Source organism: Bufo gargarizans, chromosome 5 (genome assembly GCF_014858855.1).
Source record: "Bufo gargarizans isolate SCDJY-AF-19 chromosome 5, ASM1485885v1, whole genome shotgun sequence".
Classification (NCBI taxonomy): Eukaryota; Metazoa; Chordata; class Amphibia; order Anura; family Bufonidae; genus Bufo; species Bufo gargarizans.
Window position 1 is genome coordinate 307913007 of NC_058084.1, and position 6413 is coordinate 307919419.

The window sequence follows — 6413 nt, forward strand, 5'->3', positions numbered from 1 at the left end:
ATGAAGCCAGATTGTCTGTTACGGGACCTCTCTCCTCTGCCTGGGTGCTGGGCCTAAATATATGCCAATGGACTGTTGCAGTGGTGGCTGACGTGAAGCCTGATTCTCTGCTATGACATGCAGACTGATTCTCTGCTGACATGAAGCCAGATCCTCTGTTACGGGACCTCTCTCCTCTGCCTGGGTGCTGGGCCTAAATTTATGAAAATGGACTGTTGCAGTGGTGGGTGACGTGAAGCCTGATTCTCTGCTATGATATGAAGACTGATTCTCTGCTGACATGAAGCCAGATTCTCTGTTACGGGACCTCTCTCCTCTGCCTGGGTGCTGGGCCTAAATTTATGAAAATGGACTATTGCAGTGGTGGGTGACGTGAAGCCTGATTCTCTGCTATGATATGAAGACTGATTCTCTGCTGACATGAAGCCAGATTCTCTGTTACGGGACCTCTCTCCTCTGCCTGGGTGCTGGGCCTAAATTTATGAAAATGGACTGTTGCAGTGGTGGGTGACGTGAAGCCTGATTCTCTGCTATGATATGAAGACTGATTCTCTGCTGACATGAAGCCAGATTCTCTGTTACGGGACCTCTCTCCTCTGCCTGGGTGCCGGGGCCTAAATATCTGAGAATGGACTGTTCCAGTGGTGGGTGACGGGAAGCCAGATTCTCTGCTATGGGACCTCTCTCCAATTGATTTTGGTTAATTTTTATTTATTTAATTTTTATTTTAATTCATTTCCCTATCCACATTTGTTTGCAGGGGATTTACCTACATGTTGCTGCCTTTTGCAGCCCTCTAGCCCTTTCCTGGGCTGTTTTACAGCCGTTTTAGTGCCGAAAAGTTCGGGTCCCCATTGACTTCAATGGGGTTCGGGTTCGGGACGAAGTTCGGATCGGGTTCGGATCCCGAACCCGAACATTTCCGGGAAGTTCGGCCGAACTTCTCGAACCCGAACATCCAGGTGTTCGCTCAACTCTATTGCTGACTGAAATTGCATGCCTACTCACACGATTTTCCCTGAATGCACCGGCATCGCATCCAGCCCTCACCCGCGACGCCCATGTAAAAGAGATCTTAGAAAACCTTCGAAGAGGGACCAAAAGGGTGTGGTGTTCTTGTATCAGCTGCAAAGAGGAGGTGTGTTCAAATCATTTGAACAATTCAGGAATGAGTTTGCTCTTCCTCATACGGCCTTTTATTAATTTTTGAATTAAGACATGCATACCAAGCTCAGGCAAGGTCTGTGTCGCTTATATGTACAGTAGTCCCATTGTTTCAACAGATTCTCACATGCGACTCGTCGAGTAAATTAATATCATCCATATACAGGAGCCTGTTCGTGAAATCTGTAAAGCATGACCCCTTGGTGGTCAAATTAAAATGGGAGGGGGAGGTTGGTTCTATTTCAGAGGACCAATGGAAAGCAGTACTGGCACTGACACCTCAGTTATCAGTCTGCAAGGGCCAGCGTATGTCTCAACTATTTCTTGTTCATCGTGTATACCGGACTCCATCCTTTCTGTTCAAGATCGGGGTTAGGAACGATGCTTTTTGTCCCAGGTGTGGGGAGAGTCCTGTATCTCTAATGCACATGTTTTGGGAGTGTATGGAGCTTCGGATTCTGGACAGGCGTTTTAACTTGTATTAAAGAGGCATATCACATTGTGGTCCCACCTGGTTCGAGGACGTGTGTATTGGGAATGTTGGACATTACAAACTGTGACTCGCGCCTGGGGGTGCAGCGTCTGCTCTTCCAGGCTAGGAAGTTGATTGCAAAATACTGGCTTAGACCCCAGCCCCCCTCCAGGGCTGAATTTTTTAACAGAATGGACGAGATCCTTCACCTGGAAAAAGGAGTATATATTAACAGGCAAGTTTACCAAAATCTGGGACAAGTGGGTATCTTATAGGGCCACTGCGACACAACATGGCGTATGATTATCTTGGCTGTGTTAGGAGGAGTGATTTCAGAGATACGTGTGGTTTTGGAGTATTCATATACGAGACGGGGACTAGGAAGGATAATAATGGTGGGTGGCCTGGAGTGGAGGATTTGAGAGACTAGGTTATCATTGAAAGGGTAGGGGTTAAGCTCATACTTAGGGTGTCCGCTATATCTTCCTCAGTGCTATGATACATTATACCTATGTAAGTTGTATGGTACGCGTCTCATCGCTGGGTAGGGGCGGTTTATTCTATAACATTCTGTGTTACATTTGAAAGGGTATATTTCTGTATTGTGTGCTTTCATGATTGACAATTGGATGTCAATTATGGAAAATGTCTTTATATCTTTCTGAATGTCCAATGGGATAGCATGTACTCCTCCCTTTATCTTCTTTATGGGTTTCTCATTTTTTTTCTTTCTGTATATTGAAAACTTGTTAATAAAAAAATTATCTGGTTTAAAGATAACCTTCAAACAGTTTACCAACGACAGATGTTAAACTTACAGGCTCTGTTTCTGACCCCTAATATTGGCCCCACATTTGCTAAGCACCAATCCTGTGGAACACTCCCTGTCAATATATATATATATTGACAAGGCCTTTTTGTCCCCTTTTTATTTGTTGACATAAATAATGTTATGAGAATTTTTTGTGTGTGTTTTGTTTAAACTTGCTTTTGCTTCATTGCTCATATAATACACTGCAATATTTCGGTATTTCAGCATATTATGCCTGACAGCATAAGGCTGATATGAATCCAATTAGGCCCTAGCTCTGGTGTAGTAAGGTGGCAGACCGGGGGGAGGGCCATTATTAGGTACAAGACTGCCATGGCAACCCATTGGCATGACACAATTGTGTAGGATGGGGGAGCCAGGTGTAAGCCCCTACCTCACTATTGACTGTGGCATTTAAAGGGGTTGTCTCGCCGATATTAAGGCAAGATGAGATACAGTCCCGACCACCTCCCAGCCGGGAAACAGCAGAGTGCTCCAGGGCTTGCTGTTTCTGTAACTCCCATTGCAGTGCATGAGAGCCATGGAAACAGTGTAAGACAGCAAGCTATGCCGTTTCCCTAACTCAGAATGAGCATAGCTTGTTGTGCTGTGCTGTTTCCATAGCTCTCATGCACTGCCACGGGAGCTACTGAAGCAGCGAGTGCTGGTGGTGGTCGGGACTGTGTCTTATCTTGCCTTAGTAACTGTGAGAGACAACCCCTTTAAGGGGTTAAATAACTGGTATCAGTGTTAACCTCAATCCCAGCCCTTTTAACAGTCTGGCTGTATATTTCACTTGGCTTCTCCTGTGAATGGCATTTGCCACAGCTCCTGAGGCCACAATATGTCACCGACATCTCAGTAGCTGTGTCTTTCAGTCACGGCTCCCATATAAGCAGTTTTTATCCCCTTTGACTCTGCCTCTGAGAACGCCACAGCATGCCCCCAACTCTGTATTCCCATGTACGACTTCAGGGCACTGTTATGGACAAAGCCCTGAATTAACTGAACCGACTTCATTCTTCCCCATCAGGCCCAGACTGACAATGTGCCTACTGAGCAGGTTCCCCCTGGACCTGATGAAACAGCATCCTGCTACCTGTTGTGACCATTTTAAATTGCATAATATGTAATTATTATTTATTCAGTAACACTGCAATTCCCAGGACCAGACCATGGCTATGCACAGGACACCAGCCACAAGGTCCACCTTCTGCTGAATCCTGACACTGGACATGGGCCATCATCAGAACATTCTGTGCAGTAGCCTCTCACCTAGCTGTGTGTTTTTTGCAATTCCATTTTCTGTCCATGCCTGCCGATTTATGTTTTATACCACTCGACCACCAGTTGGACCTGGGCCGGCTCTCACAGACAGACCATCTGCAAATGCAGCCCTGTGAATGGCTGGTCTATTTGTCTGAATGAGTCTGTGACAGTCCAACTGTAACAGCGACCAACCGCTGCCCAGAGCTCAAATGTATGACAGCTGCATACAGAACAGAACCTGGGGTTCGAAGGGGATAGGGCGGTGTTGGAGAATGAGCGAGCATCACTTGCTGCCCTGGTGAAGAAGGGGTGTATATTAAAAGGGTTGTTCCACAAAAAATGGTCTACAGTTTTCAAACCAGCACCTGGATCTGAATACTTTAGTAATTGCATGTAATTAAAAATGTATTATAGCTACTGAGTTATTAGATTAAATCTTCTTTGTCCTACTCACTTAGACGGAAGCACATGTTTAGTTCCATTCTTCAACTGCCACCAGCTGCCACCGAAAGGACAGACCCCCTAAGAAAGGACACACCCCCTTAGCTGACAGCTTGAAGTAAATCTACCAGAACAATCGGAACAATAAATGGAGAGACTTTTGGATCCATGTAAGGTACGGGGCTTTTTCTAGCTTTCTTAGGAAAAGGTTGACATGTACAAGATTATGAATGATTTTCGTTTTTTACATTGTTCGTGGGATAACCCCTTCAATGAGTAACAGTTTCTGGTTGCACTCATGGGAGAGCATGAAATAACTGGCTATTGATGACCCACAGAAGCGTCATCAAGGGAGGAGGAACCCAGTGCCCAGTGTCAGGTGAGGAAGTTCTAACCAGGCAAAGGGACGCAGTTAGAGAGAGGCACAGATGAGAGGCTGCTGTACAATACTTAATGTGAGTACCGACGGACAATCCATTGAACTAAGAAGTAGCTGCCTGTCACGAAATACAGTAGCTACTCAAGAGTACTCTCACTGCCATCAGATAAAGTATGATTTGTCACAAAATATGCAAAAATTGTGGTATGTCTGCAGAAAATTCAAGAAAGGCACAGCATATTTGTAACATTTTTGCAGCATCTTTTACAAAATTCATGGCAGAATGATGTGATTTTGTGACTTTTTCATGACACGTTCATCTGATGGTAATGGGAGATACTGCAGAGTAGCTCCTGTATTCAATGATAAGCTGCTTCTTACAGTAGCTCTAGGCCGTGATGGCTAACCTCCGGCACTCCAGCTGTGGTAAAATTACAACTCCCAAAATGCACATTTGCTTGGCTGTTCTCAGGACTCTATAGAAATGAATGGAGCATGCTGGGAGTCATAGTTTTACCACGGCTGGAGTGACGGAGGTTTGCCATCACTGCTCTAGACACTGTGTGCTACTACAGACATAAAATACAATAGAAATACAATGGAGTCAGCGGAGGAGTTACTAACAGGATTTTATCTTGTGTTCCCTCTGATCATTATTTTCAATGAGACCCCAACCGCTGGTTAGAGCTGTTTGTGTATTATAATGCTTATTCTATTAGATTATGGTTTTATTGTTTTTCGTTTTTATTATATTTTCTTTTAAGAATATAATGTAATGCTGTCACTGTGTACAGTGATTTGATAAGTAGCTGAAGGAGACTGGTGAAACATGTTGCAGCCAAGAGCTTAGAATGTCAGTTTGTAGGGACTATAAGTCCCTACAAACTAACATTCTGTTCAGGGGTAAGGCTCCAGTTTTGAGTATGAGTTCAATCTGTTCAGAGCGTCATCCCTGTTGCCAAACTATGTCAGTAATAGCACTACAACACAGCACCAGAAAAAGGTTGAATAGCTCTAAGACTAGAGGCTACTTTTGTGTTCTTCCTGTGTTTACTGGCCTTAGTATATAGCCCAAACTATTGTTATCAATCTTCCTTATTCACTTTTCTCTGCTTACATTTTTAAAATTTAAACTAGTTATCATTAAAAGCGATGTCTTAGGTTTAAATAGAGCCTTCTCCATGGTGTACAGTTTGCATGATAATGCAACGCTTAAAGGGGTTGTCTCACTTCAGCAAATAGCATTTATTATGTAGAGGGAGTTAATACAAGACACTTTGTTGTGCTTTTTCATAAGTGTATAAAACATTTATATAAATATCATACTTATAGTGGATTTGATTAGACCTATAAGAGGCCATATTGCTATATGTATGTATTTTAAAGACGACCGAGAGAGGGTCACGAGAAGGACGCTGTTAATAAGATTTCTTCTCATGGATATACCAGTCTGAAAAGAGGCCTTCTTGTCTCCTTATGGATTTATGACAGGAGATAAGAATGTTCTCTAGAAGCAGCTGGTGCTAATTACCTCTACAGTTTGGTATTTATTAATGAAGCAGAAAATATGTGATATCTATATACGCTTATAATCAACCTTAGTTTCGTATAAGGAAATCAATAAGACATATGTATCGTTTTATATTTAAACTAACTATATCTGTGGGCAGAGCGGCGCCCAGGCTATGAGCTGTGCGCTGCGATTGGCCAGCCTTGCAGCAAGGGACACGCCTAATACAAAAAATCCGTCCAGTACAACAGAGGGAGCTGCAAACACCGAAACCTATACCGGGCGAACAGAGCAGCGCCCAGACATACTAGTAAGTGCAGGGGGACCCCTGGGCACCGCTCTGCCCACAGATATAGTTAGTTTTTAG